General features: G+C 29.3%; 1 long non-coding RNA gene across 26 annotated transcripts; it reads right to left on the bottom strand.

Moving 5' to 3' along the window:
* Window positions 1-1,984: 1,984 nt before the first annotated feature.
* LOC101510853 (uncharacterized) lies at window positions 1,985-15,118 on the bottom strand. Of its 26 annotated transcripts, none has more exons than XR_012161932.1 (30): window positions 14,502-15,117; window positions 13,980-14,084; window positions 13,080-13,315; window positions 12,796-12,928; window positions 12,590-12,704; window positions 12,469-12,515; window positions 11,437-11,500; window positions 9,324-9,532; window positions 9,032-9,219; window positions 8,666-8,741; window positions 8,336-8,549; window positions 8,087-8,266; window positions 7,809-7,858; window positions 7,478-7,710; window positions 7,186-7,373; window positions 6,792-6,904; window positions 6,491-6,704; window positions 6,242-6,421; window positions 5,964-6,013; window positions 5,633-5,865; window positions 5,341-5,528; window positions 4,947-5,059; window positions 4,654-4,867; window positions 4,405-4,584; window positions 4,127-4,176; window positions 3,796-4,028; window positions 3,505-3,691; window positions 3,282-3,411; window positions 2,829-3,042; window positions 1,985-2,230 (listed from the first exon to the last, which is right to left on the bottom strand). It is a non-coding gene; the product is annotated as an uncharacterized lncRNA (long non-coding RNA). The 26 variants fall into 26 exon arrangements; XR_012161931.1 differs by lacking the exon at window positions 13,980-14,084 and adding an exon at window positions 5,134-5,264; XR_012161938.1 differs by lacking the exon at window positions 13,980-14,084 and adding an exon at window positions 5,134-5,264 and having other exon boundaries at window positions 4,984-5,059.
* Between the last annotated feature and the right edge of the window lie 865 nt (window positions 15,119-15,983).

Below are 15,983 nucleotides of genomic sequence, written 5' to 3'. Positions count from 1 at the left end.
AAACTCTAAATAACATGATCAAATAGATGTTAGACGGTATCATGTTCTACAATCACGCATGCATTTAGAGATAATTAAGTCTAAATATGTATATCTCGCAACGTTATTTTAATTTGATATTTGTATATAAATTAAGAAATATAATAATTAAAAAAATTAAGAAATTTTTTTATTAAATTACTCATCTTAATTATTAATGAGGTTCGCAAAATATAATAACATTTTAAAATTTATGTACATATTAATTATTGAACGGCAATAACAACACTTTTTTACTCAAAAATTGAGTAATTTTAGTATATATAGACTAATTATTATTTATTTCTCTTCGTTGTGTAGATATTGTTAATGAAACAAACTAAATTTTTATAACTAAATTTTTATAACGTGACAAATCAAGATTTTAATCATAATTGAGATATATATTTATATTTAATCATGATGCGTCTTTATTCCAGTGCTTTGAATTATCCTTTATATATTAAGACATGATAATATGCTAACATAGTTAGGCGCCTAAAAAGCATTATCACACCTAATTATTTCTTAATCAGCCTAAACAACATCTTTTAGCAGCTTGACCTTTTTAATTGTACTGTTACATTTTTTCTTGTACCTTCACATTCTACAAATCCAATATGCTATGCTAAGTCCCGCCCTTCCTTAATTTTTTCATTTCTACATCTTACTATTTTTTGTTTCACATATATTCTTCATCTTTCATTGATTTTTTCTTTTTTTTTTTTGCTAATGCTTCACAAGGAGCGACAATCTAAAAAATTGATTGCTAGAGTCTAGAGGATTAGAAGAGCAACAAGTTAAAAGTTATGTACCAAATAGCTCAATCTCTCTATACAGATAAAAGTGGTCTCTTACCTTTGATGCTAATGGTGATTGAACAACTGACCAAGTTATTGAAACAAGTTGATCCTATACCTAAGCAATCATATCAGTTCAAGGATTAATTTACTTTCAAGTTTTAATTCTTATTTAGCATCAATATGCGATACTAGATGAGAAAACTAAAAAAAAAAAGCATTATAATGCTTTGCAGAGAATGCGAAATTTTAATATGTTATGGGAAATGTAATTGGTTAGGTTGACCTTTAATTATATTAACTAATGTTTATGAAAGATATTCTGAAGACTTGGTACATTTTTTTAATTGCATATCAGATATAATGCAAATGAAATATTTTAACATATAGAATTAATAGTAACTTCGTCATGGATGAAAATATAAGTAGTGTCCTGTCTTGGGTGGAGATTTGAGAGATTTTTGTTGACTCAAATTATACTAAATTTCTATTCCCACATTGTAACTTCTTTTTCTATTTTTTGATTAATAATGTAAAAAGAAGTGTAAATATTTTAGACATACTTTAATTAAATTTGCTTTAAACTCACATCATTCTATGATGATTGAAGAATACTATTACAATTATAGATAAAAATAATAAAATAAATTAAAAGTATATTAAATAATGAGAGAATTGTTGGTGAAAAGAGAGAGGGAGTAATGGTGAGAATGCAGCCACCCTGAATGTGAGAATGCAAAGAGAGGGAGAGACGGTTGCCAGAGTGAATGTGGCTGCCAACGGCTAGAACATGAGAACGCAGAGAGAATGCAGCAGGGATGTTGGTGCAGGTAAGGAAGGGGAAATGTCTGGGGAAGCCAGTTTTAAATTGAAAGATTGAAAAAGAAAAGACTCATAGCCACATACAACAACCATGAGCGAATTAGCTACAGAAGACCCGAAATCACTCGTACTAAAAAAGAGTTCATTATTTATAAAGGAGCCAAATATAAATAGTAATAAATTATATATTAAAATTAATATATTAAATATAATAAATAAATAATTCCTTTGCAATAATTTTTATTAATATAAAATATGAGTAGATTTTCAAAAGTTAAAATACCAACAATAATTTTATTTCCTATATTAAAGTAATAACTAGAAATATATTTAAAAATATAATATATCTGATGCGCCTTAAGAAATATTATTTACTAGCAATGAATATTACACCTTAACAAGAGGCAATTGGTTTTGCCCAAAAGTTATTTCTACCAGAAAATTTGATCTTATCCATTAAAAATTCAACAAACATAGTTCTCATTAATCTTTACATAAACTCAGCAGCACAATATTCAGCAATCCATCTTTTCATTATCTTCACCTCTATCTTTCGCTGATCGACCAACCATTTTGGGTTTTATCAGCACCTAGAATATCCAAGACATGAGATCTTGAAAATATCAACATGAATTATATTAAAATGCACGATATAGTATACAACTAAATTGTAGGATAGGCCACAAGACTTGTTGATATGTCACTCAGAACCTTGAAATATGTATAAGCCACAAAAAGTTTAATTATTTTATATAAAATATATATAATTAAAGTGAGTTTTGGAAAATATTAATTACTCGACACTATTATAAGGATCTTTTAGTCCATTCGAAAATATGATGTTGCTATCAAACTTTTGAAGAACCAAAGTTATATTCTGCAATTAGTCACATTGTGAACATCTTAATTAATTTTATGTTGCAAATAATATATTCTTACAATTTAAAGAATATTTCTTACATAGCCTCCATAATAAGTAGTAACCCAATGAGGGCGAGGCAAGCATCAATAATCAAACTTTTTGTAGCAATTTTGAACAAAGTTCTTCAAGTTAAAAGGGTTGGATTAAAACATGGTACCATTTCCTATGCCAATAGGCATTACTAGTTTAGTACATACTTAAATTGATAAGAATCAAATTAGATAAAGTAACCGAAACATTAGCAAAAAGAAAATGCGATTAATTACCTGTCAATCCCAACCGAAGTATTTATGTGCATTGTTATCATATTTATCGAAATTAACAAGGCATTTGTCGTATTCTACTAAAGCCACACAACCTCCATATATTTGACTGAGAATGGTTTCACATATAAACGTAACCAAGAGGTTTTGGTATTGAGCTGTGTATACGTAATTTACTTGCAAGTACTCTTTCAACTCATCATACTTTTCCAAGGGACTGTAATTAATTAACATGTTTTAGTAATAATTTAATAGTCCAAATAAAAGGAAAATTGAATAAAAATTAATGTTTTTTAGTATTAACTAGCAAGTGTTGAACCTCTGGTTTAGTATTAAAAAACCAAGATTTTTGTATAATTTTGTAGTATATCTTACTGGCTTCCTACACATCAATTAATTCATTTATCATCAGAATTATATTCATTATTAAACTATGAAATATAAAATTTAAATTACCTTGAAATCGCTCGAAAAAACATAATATGCATTATGTGGTGTGACATAATCAAAGTAGAGAAGTGGAGCTGATGATGCCAAAGCCTCAACCCCAAAGTGGGGATATTTCAACCTAAACCATCCAGCAACACTGTATACATAATTAACAAATACATTATAAATTAACACAACAACACAAAGAGAAATTTTTTGAAAAAAATCACAAAGGACTTAATTAACTTACTTCCACCATAAGATCATCCCATCACGATGACAGATGACTTTCAAGCCTGTAACGTTTCTTTCAAATGTTTACCACACTTGTGCATAACCCGCGAGAGCTTGTGCTGAGTTTAAATAACTCAAATTGCTTGTATTTTTTAAACTTCTTCTATTGAACCGAACGGCATAGATTTACCATAATATCGATGCTACAAAAAAATTAAGAATATCATAATTTTGACTTGAATATATAATTTTTTACATAAATCATTGAATATAATTAAATTAAAAATAATTTGTTAATATTATTCACCTCTATGTACACCAATAATACTTTGAAGGTAGCAGCATTATCGGCCATAAATCCATCAGGAAAATCATCGACTGAACTTTCTACACCAATAGTCCTCCTTAATCTTTACACAAGTTCAACAGCATAATATTCAGCAATCCATCTTTTCATTATCTTCGCCTCTTTCTTTCGCTGATCGACCAACCAATTTGGATCGCTTTTATCAGCACCTAGAATATCCAAGACATGAGATCCTAAAAATATCAACATGAATTATATTAGAACTAATATGCACGATATAGTAGACAACTAAATTGTATATATTAACATAATCACAAAATACCAAACATACCATTTATTGTATGAAGGGCCACAAGACTTGTTGATATATCATTCAAAACTCTGAAATATGTAAAAGCCACACAAAGTTTAATTATTTTATATAAAACATATATAATTCAAATAAGTTTTTGAAAATATTAATTATCCGGCATTACCGTAAGAATCTTTTAGTTCATTCGAAAATATGATGTTGCTAGCAAACTTTTGAAGAACCAAAGTTATATTATGCCATTAATCACATCGATGAATAACTTTATTAATGTTATCTTGCTAATAATCTAATCATACCATTGAAACAACGTTTCTTATATGGCCTCCATAATAAGTAGTAATCCAATGAGGGAGAGGCAAGTTGGAGTAACCAAATCTTTTGTAGCAATTTTCAACAAAGTTCTTCAAGTTAAAAGGGTTGGGTTGAAACATGGTACCCTTTCCTATGCCAATAGGCATTACCATTTCAGTACATACCTAAATTGATAAGAATCAAATTAGATAAAGTAACCGAAACATCAGCAAAAAGAAAATGCGATAAATTACCTGTCAATCCCAACCGAAGTATTCATGTGCATTTTTATCATATTTATCGAAATTAACATGACATTTGTCGTAATCTGCTAAAGCCACAACACATCCATATATTTGACTGAGAATTGCCTCACATATAAACGTAACTGAGGGGTTTTGGTATTGAGCTTTGTATACGTAATTTAATTGCAAGTACTCTTTCAACTCATCAGACTTCTCCAAGGTACTGTAATTAATTAACATGTTTCAGTAATAGTCCAAATAAAAGGGAAATTGAATAAAAATTAATGTTTTTTAGTATTTACTAGCAAGTGTTGAATCTTTGGCTTAGTATGAAAATACCGTTTGGCAGAGACGCTACTTTGTCAATTACTGATCAAGATTTTTGTATAATTTTGTAGCATGTCTTACTGTCTTCCTGCACATCAATTAATTCATTTATCATCAAAATTATATTTATTATTAAACTGTGAAATACTAAATTTAAATTACCTAAAAATCGCTTGAAACAACATAATATGCATTTTGTGGTATGATATAATCAAAATAGAGAAGTGGAGCTGATAACGCTAAAGCCCCAATCCCGAAGTGGGGATATTTCAACATAAACCATGCAGCAAGCACTGCACCCATAATTAATAAATTAACACAACAGCACAAAGAGAAATTTTAAAATCACAAGGGACTTAATTAACTTACTTCCACCATAAGATCCTCTCATCACGATGACAGATGACTTTCAAGCCTGTAACATTTCCTTAAAATGTATTACCACACTTGTGCATAATCCGCGAGAGCTTGTGCTGAGTTTAAATAACCCAAATTGCTTGTATTTTTTAAACTTCTTCTATTGAACCGAACGGCATAGATTTATCATAATATCGATGCTACAAAAAAATTAAGAATATCATAATTTTGACTTGAATATATAATTTTTTACATAAATCATTGAATATAATTAAATTAAAAGTAATTTGTTAATATTATTCACCTCTATGTACACCAATAATACTTTGAAGGTAGCAGCATTATCGGCCATAAATCCATCAGGAAAATCATCGACTGAACTTTCTACACCAATAGTCCTCTTTAATCTTTACACAAGTTCAACAGCATAATATTCAGCAATCCATCTTTTCATTATCTTCACCTCTTTCTTTCGCTGATCGACCAACCAATTTGGATCGCTTTTATCAGCACCTAGAATATCCAAGACATGAGATCCTAAAAATATCAACATGAATTATATTAGAACTAATATGCACGATATAGTAGACAACTAAATTGTATATATTAACATAATCACAAAATACCAAACATACCATTTATTGTATGAAGGGCCACAAGACTTGTTGATATATCATTCAAAACTCTGAAATATGTAAAAGCCACACAAAGTTTAATTATTTTATATAAAACATATATAATTCAAATAAGTTTTTGAAAATATTAATTATCCGGCATTACCGTAAGAATCTTTTAGTTCATTCGAAAATATGATGTTGCTAGCAAACTTTTGAAGAACCAAAGTTATATTATGCCATTAATCACATCGATGAATAACTTTATTAATGTTATCTTGCTAATAATCTAATCATACCATTGAAACAACGTTTCTTATATGGCCTCCATAATAAGTAGTAATCCAATGAGGGAGAGGCAAGTTGGAGTAACCAAATCTTTTGTAGCAATTTTCAACAAAGTTCTTCAAGTTAAAAGGGTTGGGTTGAAACATGGTACCATTTCCTATGCCAATAGGCATTACCATTTCAGTACATACCTAAATTTATAAGAATCAAATTAGATAAAGTAACCGAAACATCAGCAAAAAGAAAATGCGATAAATTACCTGTCAATCCCAACCGAAGTATTCATGTGCATTTTTATCATATTTATCGAAATTAACATGACATTTGTCGTAATCTGCTAAAGCCACAACACATCCATATATTTGACTGAGAATTGCCTCACATATAAACGTAACTGAGGGGTTTTGGTATTGAGCTTTGTATACGTAATTTAATTGCAAGTACTCTTTCAACTCATCAGACTTCTCCAAGGTACTGTAATTAATTAACATGTTTCAGTAATAATTTACTAGTCCAAATAAAAGATAAATTGAATAAAAATTAATGTTTTTTAGTATTTACTAGCAAGTGTTGAATCTTTGGCTTAGTATGAAAATACCGTTTGGCAGAGACGCTACTTTGTCAATTACTGATCAAGATTTTTGTATAATTTTGTAGCATGTCTTACTGTCTTCCTGCACATCAATTAATTCATTTATCATCAAAATTATATTTATTATTAAACTGTGAAATACTAAATTTAAATTACCTAAAAATCGCTTGAAACAACATAATATGCATTTTGTGGTATGATATAATCAAAATAGAGAAGTGGAGCTGATAACGCTAAAGCCCCAATCGCGAAGTGGGGATATTTCAACATAAACCATGCAGCAAGCACTGCACCCATAATTAATAAATTAACACAACAGCACAAAGAGAAATTTTAAAATCACAAGGGACTTAATTAACTTACTTCCACCATAAGATTATCTCATCACGATGACAAATGACTTTCAAGCCTGTAACGTTTCCTTAAAATGTGTTACCACACTTGTGCATAATCCGCGAGAGCTTGTGCTGAGTTTAAATAACCCAAATTGCTTGTATTTTTTAAACTTCTTCTATTGAACCGAACGGCATAGATTTACCATAATATCGATGCTACAAAAAAATTAAGAATATCATAATTTTGACTTGAATATATAATTTTTTACATAAATCATTGAATATAATTAAATTAAAAATAATTTGTTAATATTATTCACCTCTATGTACACCAATAATACTTTGAAGGTAGCAGCATTATCGGCCATAAATCCATCAGGAAAATCATCGACTGAACTTTCTACACCAATAGTCCTCTTTAATCTTTACACAAGTTCAACAGCATAATATTCAGCAATCCATCTTTTCATTATCTTCACCTCTTTCTTTCGCTGATCGACCAACCAATTTGGATCGCTTTTATCAGCACCTAGAATATCCAAGACATGAGATCCTAAAAATATCAACATGAATTATATTAGAACTAATATGCACGATATAGTAGACAACTAAATTGTATATATTAACATAATCACAAAATACCAAACATACCATTTATTGTATGAAGGGCCACAAGACTTGTTGATATATCATTCAAAACTCTGAAATATGTAAAAGCCACACAAAGTTTAATTATTTTATATAAAACATATATAATTCAAATAAGTTTTTGAAAATATTAATTATCCGGCATTACCGTAAGAATCTTTTAGTTCATTCGAAAATATGATGTTGCTAGCAAACTTTTGAAGAACCAAAGTTATATTATGCCATTAATCACATCGATGAATAACTTTATTAATGTTATCTTGCTAATAATCTAATCATACCATTGAAACAACGTTTCTTATATGGCCTCCATAATAAGTAGTAATCCAATGAGGGAGAGGCAAGTTGGAGTAACCAAATCTTTTGTAGCAATTTTCAACAAAGTTCTTCAAGTTAAAAGGGTTGGGTTGAAACATGGTACCATTTCCTATGCCAATAGGCATTACCATTTCAGTACATACCTAAATTTATAAGAATCAAATTAGATAAAGTAACCGAAACATCAGCAAAAAGAAAATGCGATAAATTACCTGTCAATCCCAACCGAAGTATTCATGTGCATTTTTATCATATTTATCGAAATTAACATGACATTTGTCGTAATCTGCTAAAGCCACAACACATCCATATATTTGACTGAGAATGGCCTCACATATAAACGTAACTGAGGGGTTTTGGTATTGAGCTTTGTATACGTAATTTAATTGCAAGTACTCTTTCAACTCATCAGACTTCTCCAAGGTACTGTAATTAATTAACATGTTTCAGTAATAGTCCAAATAAAAGGGAAATTGAATAAAAATTAATGTTTTTTAGTATTTACTAGCAAGTGTTGAATCTTTGGCTTAGTATGAAAATACCGTTTGGCAGAGACGCTACTTTGTCAATTACTGATCAAGATTTTTGTATAATTTTGTAGCATGTCTTACTGTCTTCCTGCACATCAATTAATTCATTTATCATCAAAATTATATTTATTATTAAACTGTGAAATACTAAATTTAAATTACCTAAAAATCGCTTGAAACAATATAATATGCATTTTGTGGTATGATATAATCAAAATAGAGAAGTGGAGCTGATAACGCTAAAGCCCCAATCCCGAAGTGAGGATATTTCAACATAAACCATGCAGCAAGCATTGCACGCATAATTAATAAATACATTATAAATTAACACAACAGCACAGAGAAATTTTAAAATCACAAGGGACTTAATTAACTTACTTCCACCATAAGATCCTCTCATCACGATGACAGATGACTTTTAAGCCTGTAACGTTTTCTTAAAATGTATTACCACACTTGTGCATAATCCGCGAGAGCTTGTGCTGAGTTTAAATAACCCAAATTGCTTGTATTTTTTAAACTTCTTCTATTGAACCGAACGGCATAGATTTACCATAATATCGATGCTACAAAAAAATTAAGAATATCATAATTTTGAGTTGAATATATAATTTTTTACATAAATCATTGAATATAATTAAATTAAAAGTAATTTGTTAATATTATTCACCTCTATGTACACCAATAATACTTTGAAGGTAGCAGCATTATCGGCCATAAATCCATCATGAAAATCATCGACTGAACTTTCTACACCAATAGTCCTCCTTAATCTTTACACGAGTTCAACAGCATAATATTCAGCAATCCATCTTTTCATTATCTTCACCTCTTTCTTTCGTTGATCGACCGACCATTTTGGGTCGCTTTTATCAGCACCTAGAATATCCAAGACATGAGGTTCTAAAAATATCAACGAATTATATTAAAATTAATATGCACGATATAGTAGACAACTAAATTGTATATATTCACATAATCACATAATACCAAGCATACCATTTATTGTATGAAGGGCCACAAGACTTGTTAATAACTCATTCATAACCCCACAAAGTTTAATTATTAATTATCTGGTACTACTGTAATGATCTTTTAGTCCATTCGAAAATATGATGTTGCTAGCAAAATTTTGAAGAACCAAATTTATATTCTGTCATTAGTCATAGCGATGAATAACTTAATTGATTTTAGAGAAATGTTATTTAAACACAACTTTAAACACAAATAAAAATACATGTACTGTATACGTATACATACTTAAGGACATATACATACTTAAGAGACATCTTAGTCATTTTAATAATTTTCTTTCTATTCCTCAAAAATCCTTTCTCTCTTCTCCATCTTCTTCTCCACCGAGAGCTTGAAAGCTTCTTCATCTTTTTCTTTTCGTTTCTCCATCTTCTTCGTTGTCGCTCGCGAGATGTTTGCATTCGATTTTTGTCGCTCGATCGCTGCATCCGTTCGTTCGCTCATAGTCATTGCTCTCGTTGTCGTTTGTTGGGTATTTTCATTGTAAGTTTAATTCTCTGTATTATTAGAGTTTTTAGTTATTGATTTAGGGTTTCTATTTTTGCTTCTTCGTTTAGGATTTTTTATTTTTAGGATTTCTATTTTTTGTTATTTCGTTTCTATATTTAGTTATTGAATTAAGGTTTCTATTTTTGCTTCTTCGTTTAGGATTTTTTATTTTTAGGGTTTCTATTTTTGGCTTCTTCGTTTCAAATATATTATTATTATACCTTCAAGGTAATTTGCTAGTTTTTGAATGTTGGAAGCAACCAAGTTATGAAGTTCTTGACCTGTCCAACCAGGACAAACAAATATGGAAATGAGCATACAAGTTGTTGCTCCTATAATAATTGTTGAATGTCTCTGATGTGCAATGTCGAAAAGTTATTGCACTTTCTACACCGATATAGTAACCAAACATAATGTTAATATAAATGTTAACTTGATATTCAAGTATATTTTTGTCAATCAAATATTTATTATATGCAATTAGACTTATTAATAACATACTATTTGTCAACATGTGAGGTGGGAGTTAGAACCCCTTTTGAGAATATTGGGGATCAAGTCGCGTGTGAGCCTAACGTGAACATGAACAAAGCAACGTGTTATGGGGATATTTTGAGTTTATGGGAGGTTCTCTATAGCGATGTAATTGATGGCGTTTGAACTACACTTTTTCCTCGTATTTTTTCTTCTTTATGCTTTTATGAACAAAATATGAATGAACTTTATTTCTTTCTTTCTTTTATAAACAAATATGTATGAACAAAAATATATGAAAATTTGAGTTTTTTTCCTTCTGCTTTTATGAACTTTCTGTTCAAATCCATTTACAATTTGTGCAAGAAACTAACCATATTGTTTTAAGTCATTAACCTAGTTGTTCAAAACATTAATTATGTTTCTCAAATTCATTAACCAAATAGTTCAAGGAATTAACCATATTGTTTTAAGTCATTAACCATATTTATATTTTGTTTGATTAAAATGCCCAAATTTTCAGTTCAAATTCATTAACCAAGTTGTTCACAACATTACCCATGTTTCTTTAAGCCATTAATCAGATTTATATTGTTTCTTTAAGCCATTAACCAGATTTATAATTTGTATGATAAGAATGAATATTCTATTTAAATCTATTAACCAAGTTTTGCAAGGAATTAATTGTATCTTGTTTGATTACAATGTCAAGTTTTCATTAACCAAATTGTTCACAACATTAACCATGAAGTTTCAATTGATAGTACAAATGTCAACTCTGATACCTTCATCTTCAATAGTACCACAATTCATGAAGTTTCAATTGATAGTGCAAATGTCACACAAAAACTACAAAAAAAAAATTCAATCTGATCATTAACAACCTATTGTATTTCACTAACCAATAATATTTACACTATTAACCAGAAACAAAATATTAGAAAGACCCATAATTAAAACACTACTAATCACATAATATGAAACTTAACAATTTAAATCTGATTAACATCATTGATTAAAAGTGATGAAACTTAATATTTAAACAAAAATAATTAATATAATTGATTAATAGTTCACAGTCCTAATTTTTAAACAAAAATAAGTCATTAACCACATATCGTACTTTATTAACCAATAATGTTTATATTATTAACCAGAAGCAGAAAAACCAGGTATGAACCCAGAAAACGTGTATCAATCCAAAAAAACAAAAATTTATATCTAAGCAAAACAATATACTAAGTTACCTTGCAAGTGAGGAGATAAAGTTGTTCAAGTTACTTCATTAAAAAATTTATTAAAATCAGTAAATAAAAGGAAAATTGAGAAATTATGGAAGAAAGAGAAGAAATTATGGAAGAAAGAGAAGATGAATGTGTTTATTTTTGTAAAGGAAGACAAAAAAAAAATATTGAAAAAGGAGAAACAAAATAAGGAAAGTAAAAATTGAGAAAAGTAAAAAAAAAAAAAATTTAATGAAGAGAGAGATTGTGTATGGCCACAAGTATTTGTGTTTAGTATTGTGTTCAAATATATTGCTCTTAATTTTATGTTGCTAATGATATAACCTTATGATCTAAACAATATTTTTTACATGGTCTCCATAATAAGTAGTGATCCAATGAGGGCGAAGCAAATTGGAGTAACCAAATTTTTTGTAGCAATTTTCAACAAAGTTCTTCAAGTTAAAAGGGTCGAGTTGAAACATGGTACCCTTTCTTATGCCAATAGGCATTACCAGTACATACCTAAATTGATAACAATCAAATTAGATAAAGTAACCGAAACATTAGCAAAAAGAAAATGCAATTAATTACCTGTCAATCTCAACCGAAGTATTTATGTGCATTATCTTACTGGCTTCCTGCACATCAATTAATTCATTTATCATCAAAATTCTATTCATTATTAAACTGTGAAATATTAAATTTAAATTACCTTGAAATCCCCTGAAACAACATCATAATATGCATTAAGTAGAGAAGTGGAGCTGATGACGCCAAAGCCCCAATCGTGATGTGGGGATATTTCAACCTAAACCATGCAGCAAGCACTGTTGCACGCATAATACATTATAAATTAACACAACATATTGCACAGAGAAAAATTTTGAGAAAAAATCACAAGGGATTTAACTAACTTACTTCCACCATAGGATCCTCCCATCACGACAGGGTTGTAACGTTTCCTTCAAATGTATTACCACTTGTGCATAATTCACAAGAGCTTGTGCTGAGTTTAAATAACTCAAAGTGTTTGTATTTTTGTAAGCTTCTTCTATTGAACCAAATGACATAGATTCACCATAATTCACCATAGTATCGATGTTACAAAAAGTAAGAGTATCATAATTTTGACTTTAATAATATTTTTTTACAGAAATCATTGAATATAATTAAATTAAAAGAAATTTGTTAATATTATTTACCTCTATGTACACCAATAATGCTTTGAAGGTAACAGCATTATCGATCATAAATTCATCAGATTACCATCCATTGAACTTTCTCCACCCAAACATAGTTCTCCTTAATCTTTACACAAGCTCAGCAACATAATATTCAGCAATCCATCTTTTCATTATCTTCACCTCTTTCTTTCGCTGATCGACCAACCATTTTGAGTCGCTTTTATCACCACCTAAAATATCCAAGACATGAGATCCTGAAAATATCAACATGAATTATATTAGAACTAATATGCTCGATATAGTAGACAACTAAATTGTATATATTCACATAATCACATAATACCAAGCATATTGTATGAAAGGCCACAAGACTTGTTGATATGTCATTCAGAACCCTTAAATTAATTCTATTACAATTCCAATATTTTGAGACAACACAATAGCATACTAAACTCCTTACTATTATCATCATTTTTAAATAAAAGAAAATCAAATTCCAACATTTTAGTAATTGAATTTAATGAAACAAAGCTATTAACTAATACTATTTTCCACAATTGAACACTCCTCGTGGATCCATTATCATCAAATTCTAAGCCTGAAAAAATGATTATTATCAGAAGAAAATTAACCCAATAGCTCACAAGCTTGTTGAACAAGTTCAGCAAGCCATTGAACATTGAGAGGAAGCTCCAACAATTTCTGCCAGAACTCCCTTCATGTTTACCTCTAAGTCACAGGTGCTAAGCAATTACAAAGCATTTAAGCAAAATGTAAAAGCATAACTTAGTAGATATTTTTGCACCTGTTGGCATGAAATCTTGTTTCTTAGAATATATTGAATAGAAACTTAATGTTCCTTAAAAATTGTGTTCTATTGAGTAGGAATATTAGAACTACAGCATGCAGAAAACTTACAAGGGATACTAGGAAGGAGCTTGTTCAACAAAAGGCTCCACTCTTGTACAATTAATTCATTCATATAATGCACAAAAGAAAATGGAGTATTGACACCAAATGAGCCTACAAATAATTGATGACACTAATTAAATAGAGTATTGACACTAAATGAGCCTACAAACAATTCAATCTCAATGAAACAAACAACACCACACAACCTATGTTATAAAACTACACTCTCAAGGCTATAGAAATGGATATCCCATTCAAAAGCAGTAATTGTTAGACAACAACCATTTTCTAGCTTATTTTGATGCATTTTAGTTGATGAGTATCAAATCTTTGAATACAATCAGATCAAAAGGAAACAAAATAACTCAAGTTGGATAGGTTTTTGAACCAAATCTAGCAACACGTTAGCAACTGGCAACAAGAGTTTAAATAAATAAAAAATAAGCACATCAGAAATAAATAGAAACAAAAGGAGTAAATAGAAACAAGCACTTTCAGAGCTAACATTTGCAAAATTATGGAAAATACCTCTAGCAACGGTAAAAAAAAAAAGGAAACAAGATCAACAACAAAGAAAGGAATCACGAAGGGAACTGATTTCAGTTTGGTCACAACTAACAGAGTGCTCTGTCCAGGTCGACGTGGTTGAAGAAATCACAAAAGACAAGCCCCGATACACATTACGTCACTATTGGTGATGTTAGGGATTTTCAAGTTCTTACAAGTGAAGAAGAATGTGTTCTAGAATGCAACAATGAATTTGAGATGTTAGGGATTTCAGTGAGCTGAGAAAAAGAAAAGAGGATTTGCAAATCAATTAAGAAATCATTTCTTGCTTCCTTTACTCAACCAATAATCCTAAAAATAGAACAAATTAGAGAGAGCAAACCAGAATGAGCGAGAGAAAGAGAGAGAGAGTGAGAGAGAGCGAATGAGACAGAACGAGAGACCGAGAGAGAGAACTAGACAGAACGAGAGAGAGAGAGAGCGAACGAGACAGAACGAGAGAGAGAACATGTGAATGAGAGAGAACAAACGTCGAAGCCGGATCTGAATCGTTGTGGCCGGAGCGGTGGCTCAAAGAAGAAGAAGGGTTTCTTGTTTAGAGTTGCAATCTAAAGAGATAAGTGAAAATGACTAGATTTTTTTAGTCAAGTAAAATATAAGGAGTTAGTTCAGAAAATATTTCACATAAATATTTTTTTTTTTAACTGAGCACAAAAACTTTACTTGCACATTATTCACCCCAAAGTATGTGGAAATATTAAAATTATTTTTTGAAGATACCAAGAAATTTACTCATAATATGGATTTTGTGGGTAATTTTCCATAAATATATAGATATATGGATTTTTTTTTTAGTGTAATAGTGCAATATTTTAGCAAATCTCTATAATGCACATAGAGCTTGCAAACATCACAATTATTACTAGAATAATTGTAATTATTCATCCATTAATGAGTGTCATTTTGATAATAAAAAAAATTATTTTATAATAAATAATATTTATAATTTTCAATATAAATTTAATTTTTTTTTTTCTAAACTACTCTCCAATTATTACTATATACTAACTTTTAAAATAATATTATATTTTGCATTGATAATAGAAAAAAAAACTCATCGATAATTAATATTAATAATTTAATAAAATAATTTCTTTATTTTCTTTTAATTATTACATTTATTAATATGTAAACAAAACCCTAAACAACACTCCTTATAAAATAGAAGAGTATATTTTATCATTCATAGGATCTTTGACTTGTATATATATCCCTTTGTGAATAAAAAAAGATATCTCTGTGATCAATATAATCAGTATGACTTCTTATTAGTATTGAATACTACTTTTGATTTATTCAATAAGAGACAAATAAAACAATAAAAATTAATATTTTAATTCATATAAAAATTAAATACATTAATTTTTGTTAAAAAAAAAATGGGTCACAAGATTTTATTGCTTGCACCGAAGATCTTGCTATTCAATTAAAAAAATTCAATTT

The sequence above is a fragment of the Cicer arietinum genome, chromosome 1 (genome assembly GCF_000331145.2).
Source record: "Cicer arietinum cultivar CDC Frontier isolate Library 1 chromosome 1, Cicar.CDCFrontier_v2.0, whole genome shotgun sequence".
In the NCBI taxonomy this organism is placed as follows: Eukaryota; Viridiplantae; Streptophyta; class Magnoliopsida; order Fabales; family Fabaceae; genus Cicer; species Cicer arietinum.
The sequence above is the reverse complement of the archived record's forward strand: the minus strand, read 5'-3'. Positions and strand labels throughout refer to the sequence as shown.